Genomic DNA, 17,459 nt, shown 5'->3' on the forward strand with positions numbered 1-17,459 from the left:
GCGAAACCTATGAGGACCATAAAGAGACATGGTCGTTTTAGTACTGCTTATGCAAATGTTAATTCCTGCATTTAAACAAACACCCACCATGATTTGTATATTCAAAGTCCAGGTCCGTCCTTCTGCCTCTGACTGTGCTTCACAGGCGAGCTGCGTGTTAAGGCAAGGAGGATGAGCTTTCTGATGGAAGTTACTGGCTCGAGTCAAAAATGGAACAAGACTGTGTGTGTGTGTGTGTGTGTGTGTGTGTGTGGTGATATGTGCATATGTGTGTGTGAGCTGCAGCTGTGCCTTCCTTTGACGATGCCTGAATGGCCTTGATGGCCTACCATCTGCAGTAATGGGCAGCCCACAGTCAGAGCTCTCAGTGATCAGATGAATGCCTCCATAGAGAGCTCTGATCTGTTCCATCTCCATCAGCTTGGAAAACTATGTGTGGTTTGTCTCCATGATGCCTCTGAGTGTCACCTCACAGTAATGGATCGATAAGGACGTAGCTGTGGGCATAAACACTTAAATCCATGCACGATGCATGTACAGTTGTGTGATCATCTAACAACTCCAGTAGCTACATGCAGCTGCTTTACAACAACACAGTCAGCAGTGACAAGGTTCAAGGTTCAAGGTTCTTTATTATTTGTCACATGCATAGTTATACAAGTATAACACACAGTGAAATGTAGCCTGACACGCTCCTCGACATGTGCAAAAATTGGGGGGGGGGGGGGGGGGGTGTAGAGGAAGAACATTATATATATATATATATATACACATATAGTATATACATTGTGCATGTGCAGTAGTAGCAGCAAGCAGGTGAATTCTGTACATTAATATGAATAGACATCTGACTATTTTACAGGATAGACAATATAAACATATTTAAAATTAAAGGAATTGAAATGTACATTGTGCCTTGGTTTAGTGTCTGGAAGAGTCCTGTCTCAGTCAATTATAGATGATGTGAGAGGGCGGGTGTGTGTGTTTAGGGCACGGATGGCTTGGGGATAGAAGCTCCTCTTGAGTCTCTCTGTCCTTGCCCGGAAGATGCGGAACCTTCTACCAGATTGCAGAAGTTGGAACAGTTTGTTGCCAGGATGGGACGGGTCCTTCAGTATCTGCTCTAGTCCGGCATCTCCTGGTATAGGTGTCCTGAAGCGGGGGGAGAGCAATCCTGCAGCAGCGTTCTGCTGTACGGATCACTCTCTGGAGAGCTTTTTGGTCCTTCACACAGCTGTTCCCAAACCACGATGTCATGTTCTGTGTGAGGATGCTCTCCACAGCGCCTGTATAGAAAATCCTGAGGATCTTTGGAGAGACCCTGAACTTCCTCAGTTGTCGTAGGTGATACAGGCGCTGCCTAGCCTTTTTGGTCTGGACCTGAATGTGGGCAGCCCATGTCAGGTCTGAGGAGATGTGGACACCAAGATACTTGAAGGACTGCACCCTCTCCACTGGAGCTCCATTGATGATAATGGGCTTGTAGTCTCTGTGCTGACCCCTTCTGAAGTCCACCACGAGCTCCTTGGTCTTGCTGACGTTCAGCTGGAGGTGGTTGTCCTGGCACCACGATGCCAGATTCTTCACTTCATCCATGTAGGCCGTCTCATCGTTGTTGGAGATGGCACCCAACACCACTGTGTCGTCAGCAAACTTCACAATGGTGTTGGAGCCATGGGTGGCCACACAGTCTGAAGTGTAGAGGGAGTAGAGCAGTGGCGAGAGGACACATCCCTGAGGTGCTCCTGTGTTGATGGTGATGCTGTTGGAGAAGCACCTGCCCACTAGAGCAGGGCGATATGGCCAAAAATATTTATCACGATATATATTTGAAAATTTGCGATAACGATATAACCGACGATATAATTGATGCGAGACAAAATACAACTCCACAACATTACTATAATATTAATGACTAACCTCGTATTATGGATGGATTATCTCAGTTGTTCTCCTGACTGAAGTTTGGTCCGTTTACAGCATCCTGCCATGCGATTGCATTTGTCTCTAACCATGAAGAACCTTCACGTTAACTTTTATAAGTGGAAAAGTGTTAGTGTTTGTCCTCCAGCTTCACTGTTTATGTTATGCTAACATAGCTGTGTCGCTAGCGATCACGTAGCACATCATTATATACCAGCTAGCCCAACTTCAGTAACCCTACAAACGTCACTGCTGTTTAGTTTCCTGTCTTCATTTATGTTGGAAGTGATAGCAGAGCTGTACGTTTGATTTTTTTTCAGAAATCTCTCCGTCAGAACATGCTATATCATGCTTAGGTAACTAGCGAAACTAGCGAGCTAACTTCCGCTAGCTTCCTGCTAACTTCTAACTCCGTTAAATGTAATAACTTTTGTTTTCATGGATGCCTGGAAGTTAAACTTTATAGTTACACCTGGTAAAGCAGCAATGCTGATCGTTTTATTAAAGATGAAAGAATTTAGACAGTTTTTAACTCTAAGTGATGCTGCAGTGTTCGTTTGACCTGAAGCATACGGAGTTTAGGACCCAGATTACTCCCAGATTTAAGAGCATCTTAGTCCGACAAATACGACAATAACAACGGCCGCTTGCATGTTCTGCAAAAAAATGTGCTTTGTTGTGTATCTGACGGACAAACACCAAACCAGTTCCACATCACGGAAGTTGCATCATTTTTACAAACCAATTCTGGTTCATCTGTTTCACTCAACAATCGGCCATGTGCGTATGAAAACAAAGGCACTGCCCATGCGCGTTTCATTTTCCTATCGTTGCCTAACATTATACCGGTATTACCGTGAACGGTATAATATGGCCCAGCCCTACTGCCCACCCTCACCACCTGAGTTCTGCCAGTGAGGAAGTCCAACACCCATGCACACAGACGGCTGTTAAGTCCCAGATCCCTCAGCTTTGTGAACAGTCTGCAGGGCACTATTGTGTTAAACGCTGAACTGTAATCAACAAACAGCATTCGCACATAGTTACCCTGTTTCTTGTCCACGTGGCTGAGAGTGGTGTGTAGGACGTGGGCGATGGCATCCTCTGTGGATCTGTTGGATCTGTAGGCGAACTGCAGCGGATCTGTGGTGTCTGGGATGGAGGAGGAGATGATGTTCTTCAGCAGCCTCTCAAACACCTTCATTACTACCGAGGTCAGTGCAACTGGCCGGTAATCGTTCAGGGATGAGGGTTTGCTGTTCTTGGGCACAGGGATGATGGTGGATCTTTTGAAGCATGTGGGGACCACAGACTTCGCCAGGGACTCGTTGAAGATGTAAGTGAACACACCTGCTAGCTGGTCAGCACAGCAGCGCAGCAGACGGCCGGTGATGCCGTCTGGCCCCGCCGCTTTCCTTGTGTTCACTCTCCTCAGTGCCGCTCGGACGTCACGCTCCGCGATGCTGGTCACCGGTCTCTCGCTGATGACGTCACTGTCCTCGGTAGTCAGGCGGTAGATAGCATTAGCCGCCTGGCTAACCTCGAAACGGGCGTAGAACCGATTCAGCTCGTTGGTGAATGCAGAGTCGGCGTTGATCGGCGCAGTGTCCCTGGCTTTGTAGTCCGTAATGGTGCGTAGTCCGTGCCACATACTCCGTGTGTCGCCCTGGTGGAAGTGGGACTCCACACGTTCCCGGTACCGGCGTTTGGCATCTCTCACCGCGCGCCGCACGCCGTATGAGGCCGCTTTGTAGGCGCTCATATCGCCAGTGGCGAGACCCGCGTTGTAGGAGGCGGTCCTGGCGTTTACTGCAGTGCGGATCGATCTGTCCATCCACGGTTTCTGGTTTGGGAATGTGGTGACTCTCGCAGTGGGGATAATCTCCTCCGCTAGCATACTGACGAAGCATACTGCTACTTCCGTAAACTCGTTGATGTCGACTGCGCATGCTCTGAACATGTCCCAGTCTACGTCGTTGAGTGCGTCCTGTAGCGTAGCTTCTGATTGGGCAGTCCACCGTTTTACTTCCTTCGTGGTCACGTCTTCCCTCCGTATGCTTTGTTTATACTGGGGGATGAGGAAGATGGCGTTGTGGTCAGACTTCCCAAAAGCCGGGTGTGAGACCGCTTTGTAGCCCTGCCTGTATGGCGTGTAGCAGTGATCCAAAATTCGATCCCCTCTCGTTGGACACGAGACATGCTGGTAAAAGTTTGGCATGACTTGTCTGAGGTTCGCTTTGTTAAAGTCTCCTGCTACAATGAGGGCTGCGCCCGGGTCCTTGTTTTGAAGCGAGCTCAGCACATCATGTAATTCGGACAAAGCCATACCTGTGTCCGCTTGGGGTGGGATGTAGACCGCCGTGGCGATGACTGAGGTGAACTCACGGGGCAGATAGAAAGGGCGGCACTTAATGCTCAGGAACTCCAGATGTGGCGAGCAGCCGCTGGAGAGAGTAGAAATGCTCCTGGCATCACACCACTTTCTGTTTACCATGAAACACACTCCCCCACCTTTGGTTTTGTTCGACTCTGCCGTTCTGTCCGCGCGGAGCACAAAGAATGAATCCGACGGAGTTACGGCCTGGTCCGGCACGGTGGGGGTCAGCCATGTCTCCGTGAAGCACAGAATGTTGCAGTCCCTCATGTCACGTTGGACACCTACAAGCAGCAACCTATTAGAACCATATTTTACCAAATTACTGCTGCAACTACACCACAAATACAATTGCTGCCAATTCTTTTAGTGATACTGGTATTACTAATACTACTGTTCAAAGTATAAAAGTTCAGTGGGAACACCAGACAGGCACCAATACCCCATCAGCCTTTTATGGCTGTGTACAAATGCCTGTTTAAATGTCATTTTTGTGATGTTAAGAAATAAGAAAACATAAATCATATTAACAAATGAGTATTCGAAATGTAAAAACAGTAATTGCCCCTAAACCTAGTAAGTAGTTCCCAAAAGGTGGATTCTGTCCATCTGGACGTTTTCAGTGGGAGAAACGTTTCCTCATCATCAGGTGACGTCTTCAGTCTCAGCTGACTGCAGGTTTCAACCTTATAATCAGGACATTTGCACAATGACTGAAACCAGCAGCACTGAAGGAACAATGGGCTGTGAGGTCAGTTTGTTGATCACTCTTTCAATGATGAGGACGTACACGTCCTGGACACGGAGTCAAGGAGGCCATTTATGTGAAAAGGGAAAGACCATCTCTGAATGGAGGAGGGGGCCTAAGGGTCCATCTGTCACCATCTAATAATGCTGTGATTGCAGCCATTCCCCAACTCTCTCATGGTTATTGATCAATCATCACGACAATTTGGATATTAATGATGAAGGAACTGACCTCCCAGCCCAGTGTTCATTCAGTGCTGCTGGTTTCAGTCATTGTTCAAATGTCCTGATTATAAGGTTGAAACCTGCAGTCAGCTGAGACTGAAGACGTCACCTGATGATGAGGAAACGTTTCTCCCACTGAAAACGTCCAGATGGACAGAATCCACCTTTTGGGATTACTTACCTGGATGACTGAGCGTGCATCAATACAACCTAATAACTGGCTGTGCCACCCTTGGCAGCAACAACTGTAACTCAAGTGTTGCAGTAACTAGCAATGAGTTTCACTTCCTCGTGGGGGACATTTGACCCTCTCTGCTTTGCAAAATTGTCTTAATTCAGCCACACTGATGGTTTTCCATCATGGATGAGCTGTTTAAGGTCATTCCAAAGTATCGCAATCATTTACATTTGAAATTTAAACTCGGCCACTCAAAAATCTCCAGTTGGTTTTTGTTGTCATCCAGAGGTGGACCTGCTGCATAACCCAAGTCCTCTTGAGCTTCAGGGCAGAAACTGATGGCTGGACATTTGCCTTCAGGATGTTCTGTTAGACACCAGAATTCATGGCTCCATTAATTATAGCAAGTCATCCGGCCCTGAAGCAGCAAAGCAGTGCCAGACGATCACACGACCACACATCATGTCCGACTGTTAGTTTGATGTCCTTTTCTGAAATGGTGTTAGTTTGAAGGCAGATGTAACGGGACTCAAACCTTCCACAAAGCTCAACCTTTGCCTCACGAATCTACAGAATATTTTCTCAAAAGTCCTGGGGATCATCAACATGTTTTTTTTTTATCTTTTGCAAATGCGAGACGAGTCTTTGTGTTCTCTTTGGTCAACAGTGGTTTTCTCCTTGGAACTCTCCCACAGATGCCATTTTGCCCAGGCTCTTTGTTATCGTTGAATCACAACCTCTGACTGTAAATGAGGCAAGTGAGACATTTTTAGATGTTGTTCTGGGTTCTCCTGTGACCTCCTGGATGAGTTGTTGATAAACCATTGGAGTACCTTTGGTAGGCTGGTCGCTCCTGGGAAGGTTCATGTGTGGATAATGGCTCTCATCCCGGTTCACTGGAGTCCCAGAGCCTTAGAAATGTTTTTGTAACTCTTTCCAGACTGAAAGCTGTCACTTTGTTTTACAGCTTTTTCTTTAAAGCATGAAATCATGTGTAGCTGTATGAGATCTTTTAGCCTGCTTTACTTTGTCAGAGAGGTTCTATTGACTGAACTGAGCTTTCCAACAAATGTGGTTAACCTCAGTTAATTCATGATCGACTTTTAGGAGAATCTTTCTCCACATTTATGAAGATTAACTAGCATTGTGTTGTTGGTCTAACAGTAAATTAGCTGAATAACCAGATATGAACCTGGATATTTTAATATGCGCTTGCCTCCCCATATTCTCCTGCATATGGAAAAAACAAAGAGCTCAAGTTATTTTATAGTGCTAATATCTAAAGTTTTTTCACAATTACCAGTCGAGAGATTGAAACGCCAGCAGCCCTTTGATGAGGTCTCCTCTGTGTTTGCTTTGGTGCATAAACTTGTGCTAAGGGTCACCCAGCTGCTCCCAGTGAGCGTGTACACACACACACACACACACACACACACACACACACACACACACACACACGCACTTTTTCCATCTTAACCTCAAACCCTGCTTCCTTCGGTCCACATGTCTCTGGACAGGACACTAAATACACAAACTGACCACATACTGCTGCTTCTTCATTGCTCTGCATCCTTGTTATTGGACACACATCGAAACACTGATGAATCGTGTCCTGACCATTTTAAATAGATTATGCTGTTTTTAAAAAATAAATAAATATAGAACTTGTTAAATATAAGACATGAATCATTACCTGCCCATCACTTTGCACGGTCAAATCTGATTCCCTTTCACATTTAATTTCAAACTTAACAGATCTGAGACTAATGTTTTGGTCCTCATTCATCTCTCTGGCATGTGCTCTAATATTGCTCCAGCGTTCAGTGTTTAGCCAGATCAGCAACATCCCTTCATCTCCTCATTTTCCAGTATCTTCCATAATAGCATGCTGCATCATTATGCAGATTTATGGAAAGAGGGCAGAGAAGATGAGGTATGAGGTCAACGGCTACAGCAACAGGATGACTTATCAAGTGATTATAAATTATTTCTTTACAACAAACCTCACAAATCATATTCAGGTGGAGTCTGAATGACACAGTCTGTAAGTCTGTATCACACATAAAAGAGTGTGTGTGTGTACGTGTTTACATATCTTTGTGGGGACCAACAATTGGAAATTTACTATGCTTGTGGGGACCAACAACCCTTATGGGGACAAAATCCGTCCTCACGAGTTTAAAGGTACAAAATGTGGTTTTAGTGTCAGGGTTACAGTTAGGTTATGGTTTAGGTTGTGGGTTAGGGTCAGGCATTTATTTTTGATGGTTAGGGTAAGCGGCTAGGGAAAGTATTATAATAATAATAATAATAATGGAGTGGATTTATATAGCGCTTTTCAAGGCACCCAAAGCGCTTTACAATGCCACTATTCATTCACTCTCACATTCATACACTGGTGGAGGCAGCTACGGTTGTAGCCACAGCTGCCCTGGGGCAGACTGACAGAAGCGAGGCTGCCATATCGCGCCATCGGCCCCTCTGGCCAACACCAGTCAACTACATGTCCCCACAAGGATGTGAAAACATGCTGTGTGTGTGTGTGTGTGTGTGTGTGATGTTGATAATCCAAATATGTGTTGTATGATCTTGGTTACAGTGAATGGGCATGGTGCGCGATCTGCTGGGGATGTACTGCTATGGAAGCAGCTCACTCTGCTGCTGTGTCCGTCCCAAGGAAGGGACAGATAAAACAATAATGGACAAACATAAGCTAAAAACTGGTATGAGACAGAAAATGAGAATAAAGAGAAAACCAATGATGGCTGTGGAGAACAGGATGAACAGGGAGGGGAGGATTACAGAGAGAGTGTGGTGGGGGTGGGGGAGTAAGGTTTCCTGTACCATCTGCCGTCACCCTGTGAGGAAAAGGCCTTTCAGTTCCTCATAAAGACATTCACAGTCCCGTCCAAGCAGAAACAGCAGGGAAAGGCCTCGGATTGGATTACTCGATTCCCCAGGAGACCCGGGGAGGGTTAAATTAGATACTACGGGAGGTTAAAGGTATCTCACAGGTTCCCTGTAAATGAGCCCAACTGGCTGAACTACTCATTTGATAGACACATGGAGGGTTTGGCAGGTGGGTGTGGCACTTTTACGATGGACAGCTGTCTATGAGGTCTAATTTTAATGACAATAAAATAACAAGTTTCCTATTTAAACTTGACATTACAGACCTGCTTGGTGTCAAAAACTGAAACTGTAACGTCAAAATGATTTCTGCAATTAGAGGAAGATAAAAGAGGAGCACACCTGAAAGTCAGTGACGCTGGTAACATTTCAACAAGTACTCCATCCATCCACCCATTCTCATACCTTCAATGTTATGAGAAAGTGAAAGGCCCCCCCCCCCCCCCCCCCCGGTCTGTCATTGGCCAGTACTAGAGTGACACGCCCTCTTTTGATTAAACTCAGGAAGCAAAACGTTGTTTTTACTAATTCAGGAAAGAGGTAGCCATGTGAGTAAAGGTGAGGAGCTTAGTGCTGGTTTGGGTTTCCTCAGGCAGCCTTCTGAAGGTGGACATGACAAATACATATATTTTAGTGGTTTTGATTGTGTTACCTTCCAATGAAGTACTAGATCAGTATCAGTTCTTGATGATACTACTGTAAAAAATATCCAAGCAGATGACAAACGGTGGTCTCAGATTCAGCTTCTGCCTCATTTAAACCGGGTCGTAACCAGGCCATACGCGTGTCTGTGTGTCAGGTTATTATAGCCTCCATCGTTTTAAGAATCCAGGTTTTATTTAGCTTATTTATGTGAAACATGTTTTCTTGTGGCCACGGAAACACAGCCAGGAGTTCTCTCATCCTCCTGGAAACAGTTAAATTATTCACATGTGGCTGCACTCGTGCTCATTAGTGCACCCACAGACTGAAGACAGGCTGAGCAAACTCACTCACTTCATGTTAGGTGCAGCCATCACATCCCAAGAGTAATGAAACATAGACAAAAATATTTCCCTGAGCAGTATAAGGTAACCCTTTATTTTGTGTGTCACTCTGCAGTAATGTCACACAAACATGTCAAATTATCAGAACTGTAGTCAGGCACCAGGAGAGGTTTGACTTTCAGCGCTACAAAGCTAATCTGAGGTTTCTGTGCTATTTAGCAGAGAATGATCCTGATGAACAGATGTAATGAGATTTGACAGAAGCTGCAGTGCCAGTGTACTGAATGCTCCTTTATGCCTTTGCTGTCTCTTTGTAATATTTCAGAGATGGAGTCGGGTTGAGTCTATAGTGGCTGTGAGGTGAGGAGACTCTTGCTAGTTTTGACGCACAAAGGTTAAACATAAGGTTTGACTTCAAGCGAGTGACCTGGTTTCTGCTGCCTCACTCATTTTGACAGATACAAACTAACTCTGTTTCTCTTTTAAAGAGCTTTGTGTGTACATGTTCTCTGTTACTAATACAGGAAGCTCTTTGACTGCGTTACAGAAATCCCAGTAGAGTTTTGTAAAATAGTAAAGATCAGGAGTTAACTCAGCATGTTTCAATTCACAATCAGTTCCAAGGAAAGATCAATATTTATTTAATAAACAGAAAAGGGAATTTATGGGCCAAACCATTACACCCAGTGTTTCTCTGTGAATATGTGTATCCAGGTTTTCATCATATTCAGAATATGAGATTCATGGACAGCAAAATCTGTTCTGCATTTTTCTGAATACTGAGCATTAACACATAGCACCAGACAACTGGTTACAGCAGAGGTTCAGTGTGGGGCCCGCTCCCTGGGGGGGCGCAGAGCCATTGCAGGGGGGGGGGGGGTATGAAAAGAAAAAAAAAGAATGCTTGGACACTGTTAGCATCATGGACAGGTTTTTGACGGGGCTCCCACACAAACGCAAAGCAGGAGATGAAGCATCGCTGAATATGTTTCCAAACCAACTTCATTCTAAGCCAAAGACTAGAAAATATAATGAAGCAAATCTTCCCTTTGGCTTCACCTGCACAAGTGCCGAGGTAGGTCTCCCTGCAGGATTGGTTTTCCCTGTCGGGAGCAGCGCTGGGCTCTCCAAATCAAACAGCATCCCACAGCTGTTTATGTTTTTGAACCCATTTTGCACAGAGAGGCATTTTTTGAAAAGGTAATGATAGCAAGGTTGAACATTATTACACAGGAAAAAAACAACTACACGTAAAATAATCACACCGTGACGCCTCTGCCTTTCTAAATGGAGGGACAGTAACTGCCTGTGTAAATGTAAGCGTGTAAAACCTGAAGATAGTCAGATTAACAGTATTTTGTCTGTATCTGCGAAGATTTTTCTTGTAAAACAAAGGGGGGCCTAGCAAAAAAGGTTTGGGAACCACTGGGTTACAGAATAATGTTTATTAAGGAACCTGTGAAGTTCACACACACAACAGAGCAATGACTCTTTCTTACATTCTGCCAACTGTTAACCTTAAACTTTGAATAATTGTGATAGGTTGGAAGACTACTGCTATGACCCCCCTAGGCAGCACCAAAAGACTCCATGCAGCTGTTATTCACAAGATTTGACAGTAAAAGTTGACATAAGTATGAAAAACAATGTAAATACGGTATGAAAACTGTTAAAAAGTTATTAATTTTCATTATTTTTCAGTGAACTGCGATCTGTACGTTACTAATCGGCTTGTAAGCCTTTTCTGGGATCGATTGGTAGTGGCTCCATCCTCCACTAGGAGGCTTTCGCTCTCTCGCCTCATTATATTAAACTACTGCATAAGAGAAGCAACTGAAAATCACTCCAAATACATCCAGTCAAATGGATCCATTATATTATGATCATTTTGTGTCTTTTCATGGAAAATGAGAATATAAATGCAATACAAATGATGACGGCAGCTCAGCACACAAACCCGATTTCTCTTTTGCCTTTAACAACGTGCGAGTCCAGAAGCAGACAGCAGCTCTGATCGGCTGGGAGACTTACTCATCCAGTGTGACTCCTATAACCACAGGCAGCGTAGATGGACACGGTGAGAAAGCGAGAGTGATGAGGGGGAAGAATCAAGATGTGGTTTGTTTCCCCGTCGTTACAAAGCCAACATTAATGTTTGATGACCTCATGGTTTCTCCCACAGACCATCGCTGTATGGATACATACAGAGCATGGGCAGCTGTACTGTGGGACAGCAACCTTTGTACACTAAGACATAACGTACACAATGGCTGCATAGAAAGATGCACTGTGCAAAATGCACACATCCCAATGAATGCATGTATTAATAATAACCTTACCAAGACAACTTACCAATGTGTACATGATAAGTTATTAAGGGGCTGTTCCGTCCCCTCCAGTCAGACTCTCGTGTGAGCTTTATGGCCAACAACTCCCGATCCTGTTGTGGCGCTGGAAACCACTGAAATGAAACCTTGGGAGAGGTCAAGCATGTCAGAGGCAGAGCAATTCCACTAAAGTCTGGAATAAAACGTCCGTAGAAGTTGGCGAAACCAAGAAACCTTCAGTTGCTTCCGAGTCTGGGGCTCCGGCCGTTCCACCACGGCCTTAATCTTGGCCGGATCAGCCCGAAGCTGACCTTGCTCCACAATAAACCCAAAAAATGGTTCTCTAACAAGATTGGTCTGGCAGGTCTGCAAGAATGATTCTTGTGTTCTTCCAAAGACTTTGAAAAAATCTGAATGTTGTCTAGGTACATGAAAACACTGTGGTTAATGAAATCCTTCAATACATCATTGACCAATGCCTGAAAACTGCTGGGGCGTTGGTGAGACCGAAGGGCATGACCAAGCACTCGAAATGTCCGAGGTGAGTACTGAAAGCTGTCTCCCTCCCTTATCCTGACCAAATGTTAAGCATTCCTTAAATCCACCTTACTGAACATAGTAGCCCCCTGGAGAAGTTCAAAGGCGGAACACAGCTGTGGAAGAGGATACTTAATGGTGATTTTGTTTAATCCTTGAAAGTGTGTGCACAGACAGAGACTTATCATTCGTCTTCACGAAGAAAAAAACGCAGCTCAGGCAGCGATGTGGATGGATAGATTATTCCGGCTCCTAATGAGTCTGTGCTATGCCGCTCCATGGCCTCACTTTTAGGTTTTGGCCAGGCTGTACAGGCGACTAGTGGGAAGTAGAGCACCAAGGAGCAGATCTATCCCACAGTGGTATCCGGTCATTAAGTGATGACGTGACGAATCCTCCTCAACTAGGGCTGGGCCATATTATACCGTTCACGGTAATACCGGTATAATGTTAGGCAACGATAGGAAAATGAAATATCCCGATAGAATATGAGTAAAACGCGCATGCGCAGTGCCTTTGTTTTCATACGCACATGGCCGATTGTTGAGTGAAACAGATGAACCAGAATTGGTTTGTAAAAATGGTGCAACTTCAGTGATGTGGAACTGGTTTGGTGTTTGTCCGTCAGATACACGACAAAGCACATTTTTTTGCAGAACATGCAAGCGGCCGTCGTTATCCGGTTGTTCAGTGACGAATCCTACTTCCGGGTCTAAAGTAGTCTGCGTTTAATATGGCTTTTGTGTTGTTAACATGTTTAATGTTTTGTATTGTCTTCTATTTGATCTCAAAAAGCTCCTAAAACAGTCAGCGACCACTGTTGACCTCCCTCGGCTTTTATTACCGCTAATCATTTATTTAAGCTCAGTTTTTAAAACCTTATGATGTAACTACAGCCCAGCCCATGCAGCAGTATATGAATGACTAACCTCGTATTGTGGATGGATTATCTCAGTTGTTCTCCTGGCTGAAGTTTGGTCCTTTTACAGCATCCTGCCATGCGATTACATTTGTTCCTGACCACCGAGAACACTCACATTAACTTTTATCGAGTGGAAAAAAAGTTAGCTTGTTTATATTATGCTAACATAGCTGTGTCGCTAGCGGTCACGTAGCACATCATTATATACCAGCTAGCCCAACTTCAGTAACCCTAAAAACGTCACTGCTGTTTAGTTTTCTGTCTTCATTTATGCTGGAAGTGATAACAGAGCTGTACGTTTGAATTTGTTTCCAAAACCCCGCAGTCAGGACATGCTATATTGTATTTAGATAGAAGCTAGCGAGCTAACTTCCTGCTAACTTCTAACTCCGTTAAATGTCATAAATTCCGTTTTCATGGATGCCTGGATGTTAAACTCAATTGTTACACCTGGTAGAGCAGAACGCTGATCATTTTATTAAAGATGAAAGACTTTAGACAGTTTTTCAACTCTCAGTAATGCCACAGTGATCGTTTGATATATGGACCTGGAGCGGAGTTTAGGGCCAGACACGACTAGTGACGTCAGACTTTACGACCGGATTGGCGATGTGGAGGGAGGGAGAGAGCTGTCTTTGCTAAAGACCATAGCGAGGTCATGATAGACCACCGGAACTTGAGTAACTTGACAAATTCAGATGGAGCGGAGGATGAGACTCTGGGTGTGGCAGAGCGTAGACAGTTCTCATGGCACGACAGGCTCCATCCAGCAATACAGAGCTTGTTGTGTGTGTTTAACCACAGATGAACAAGAATAATGGGTGCCAGGAAAGAAACTAATTTTCTAAACATATTTACCTGATAAGGTGAAACCATTTCAGGTGACTACATCATGAAGCTCAGTGAGGAAGGCTGAGGGTTTGCAGCGCTGTCAACAAAGCAAAGGGCGGCTACTTTGAGGAATCTAAAATATAAAAAATATTTATCAGTTTTTCCATTGCCACATACTTTCATATATCTTCATTCATATATGTGATCTCTTCAGTTTGTGTCTACAATGTAAAAAGTAGTTACATTTTGTACGTTGTTACTTTTATCTTTAGGCCACCTCGCTCATGCACTTTAGCATGCAGCGTGGTGTAAATGCACCCTAACAAATGAAACAGTGCAGTTCAGCTGAAACATAAAATACAAGATAAAAGAAGCAAAGCAAATCCACACAACTCACAAAACAGAGTGCACTTACAGCGAGCTGGGATGCACTGCTTAGACTTCCTGAAGCATTCAGCATAAAAACCATGTTTGATTTCACATCAGTGGACATTTCCATTCTTTAGAAGGCAGCTCTCTCTCCCGCGGTGTCTCTCCAGCCTCATCTTCCTCTGCCCATTTAATCAATGGCTTATCAAGTCAGCAGAGTGCTGTGGGCCTCTAGGAAGAGCCCACATCAATCAGGCCCTTATTCTGCCTGCCCTGAAGAATTGCTGCCTGTGTGGAGGGAGAGCTGATGAAGGGAGCTCTGTAGCCACAGCTGCCCGCCACACAAGAAAGTCCTTTTCACTGCTCAGGACTGCAGGACAGCACAAGAATTATGTCCTATGAAGGGAGCATTATTGTGCAGGAGCAGGATCCAGGCAGGGTGTTCAGTGAAAGGCAATAGTTATCAGCTTTGTGCTCCCTGTTTGCTCATAACATCGTCTCACACTAACCACAGACTGTTAATTTGCAACTGCTGATTAACACAAGGGGGACTAAACAAGGGCCTCATTATCGTGTGCTTTGTACCAACCAAGAACGCCCCCCCCCCTCTAGTTTGTGTTGTCATGGTAACACGCATTGACTGTTTGACAGATGTTATGCAGGCAGATTGAGCCGGTGGCTGAGCTGAGCTGAGCTGATGAGAGCAGGTCAGGATGAATGTTTCTCTGAACGTCAGGAGGTTAGACAACAAATCTTCCTGCTCCGGGTGACGACAGACGAGGAAAGACAAATGCCGTTCTCACGACGACAGCGTCACTGCTGGCGGGATGGGGGTTTTCTGGGCAGTTTGCTCAGAGCAGAGAAGCCAGGTGACTCCTGCAAAAAAGATGAAAATTATTTCTCTTTCTAAGTAAATCTGCGGTGAGTTCAGCTAAAGCTCCTACACAAGTGTCAGCACCTTCATTAGTGAGCATCAGCAACAATCATTAAACAAATACACAAACGCCTGCTCCTTAGAGAAGATTAAGAGAAGTGAAAGTTTGATCAAGCTTCATTTATAATGAGTTTTTTAAACGCCTCATATTCCTCCACTTTAAGTATCATCAAGGTTAGTTCACATGTGCCCAGAATGTAGATTTCAGCCCCCAAATACCCCACAGCTCATGTTCGGTACCTTGCATGTATAACCTATGGTTTTCTGTATCTGTAGCTTTAAATCAACATTGAATGCGCTTTTCAGAAAGAGGTCCGTGTGAGAATAGCCAGCACTCTCAGGAGCAGGGAGGCTCATTAAGCAGATGTCATGGCTTCCAATACAGACACGAACGACGCTTCCAACTTTCTAAGTGATTATTTTACTTGTAAATACAGCTTAATTTAGCATAGCCATTTGTTGCTTACATGAATCTGGAATTTCTTATACATGTTTACAGTGCAGGGTTGTTGCTTCATATATTTGATGTCTTCAGTTTGTATCTACAATGTAGAAAGTAGCAAAAATAAAGAAAAACTATTAAGTGAGAATGTGTGTCCAAACGTTCGATCGGTGGTGTATAGATATACATGTTTGACCACTTGCACCGTATTAACAGTATATTAACTTTTCATCACTGCTGTCACGGTACAGTGACGATGAAAAACCACGAGTGTGAGTACATACTTACCTAATCGTAGCAACTATCCTTCTACCAATGAAACACAAAAACACAATTTAGCACAAACTGTTAATTTGCAATTAATTAATTGTTAATTAACACTTGTACTAGAGATAAGATTGGTTTGACTGATATGAATTAAATGGCAGAAGATTTGGATTTATTCCAGCTGTCTCAGCTCCTTCCATTAGAAGAGCTTTGTGGATTAAGGATCAGTATGGACACAAGAAACTATTACAGCAAACAAAAGTATTTTGGTGTTCATTATAGCAAGAGAAATGTCAGTAAAAAAACGAGAGACAAGGTTCGGATCACTGAGAATCATAACATATACAGTTGTGTCCATAAATAGAGTTCTGACAACAATCCTGTTATCATGGAGAATCTTGTTGTTGCAGTCAGCTTCGACCTTGGCAGCCTTCAGCTGGCGCCAGTGGGATGGCTGCATGAGTGAAGATGGTTAATGTTTGGGTTTAGTGTGAACAGCTGCATCCAGTTTTTACAGTTGGTCTAATGTCCATCACTGGTCACCAATTCTCTCAATTCCCGTTGTTCAGGCACACCTGCACATTTCAGCAGGTGTTTGCTTTTGTTGTGTTTAACTCAGGTTTGATCCACGCAGCCTGTGAGATGCATTTAATTAACACCCTGACACATAGCTCAGGCAACACGTGCCACTGGAATGACTCTGACATTTGAATGACATCCATTTCTCTGTGAGTAATTGGCTGAGGCCCGTGTGCTGACAGGTGGAGATAACCCTTTTCATTACTGGGATCTTCTAAGCAGATACAGAAAATGCGCATGCACACACATGCATGACGGTCAGTCTTCTTACCGGCTCGCAACGTGCCGCTTTGTTTCCCTTGCATCTTCACTCCATTATTTGATTCTACTGTATACTTGCTTTTGTTCTATGTCTTTGTTTATTCAGGTGGTTATGCATTTATCTAAACCAGCAGAAACTTGTGTGTTCCTAATGGCTAATCAAATGCTTTTAAAACAGTTAATGAAAGCAATGCATTTCAGACTTAAGTCGACTTCAGTAGACTTTAGAGTTCTGCAGCTCAGTTCTGCATCCATATGGACCCGGAGAGCTTGTAGAAATCATCCTAATACCCACCTGCTAGATGACATCTTGATGATTTAATTTTCAACCTTAATATGATGCAGTGAGCTTGAAACATGCTTTCAAATATAATATAGAGCCAGGCAATTTAGAGCAAGGTAATTATCCAGCTGCAGGTAATTTACTGACAGGACAGGTGCAGCTTGTTATAATCAGTAACACATATAAATATAGGTCATGCAAATGTTGGTTCAGTGGTTCCAATGCAGTGGTAATGTAAATGCATTGATCAGATTGATGACCATGCGTGTGTGTGTGTGTGTGTGTGTGTGTGTGTGTGTGTGTGTGTGTGTAATATACATGACTACAACCATAGTGATAGATGTAGGTACATCAACATCAGGAA

The 17,459-nt window shown here is 44.1% G+C and overlaps 1 protein-coding gene across 1 annotated transcript in view; it reads left to right on the forward strand.

Moving 5' to 3' along the window:
* tmem178bb (transmembrane protein 178Bb) overlaps nucleotides 1-17,459 on the forward strand; it is an 84,740-nt gene that overhangs the window by 1,693 nt on the left and 65,588 nt on the right. The window lies entirely within an intron of this gene.

Source organism: Maylandia zebra, linkage group LG17 (assembly GCF_041146795.1).
Source record: "Maylandia zebra isolate NMK-2024a linkage group LG17, Mzebra_GT3a, whole genome shotgun sequence".
In the NCBI taxonomy this organism is placed as follows: domain Eukaryota; kingdom Metazoa; phylum Chordata; class Actinopteri; order Cichliformes; family Cichlidae; genus Maylandia; species Maylandia zebra.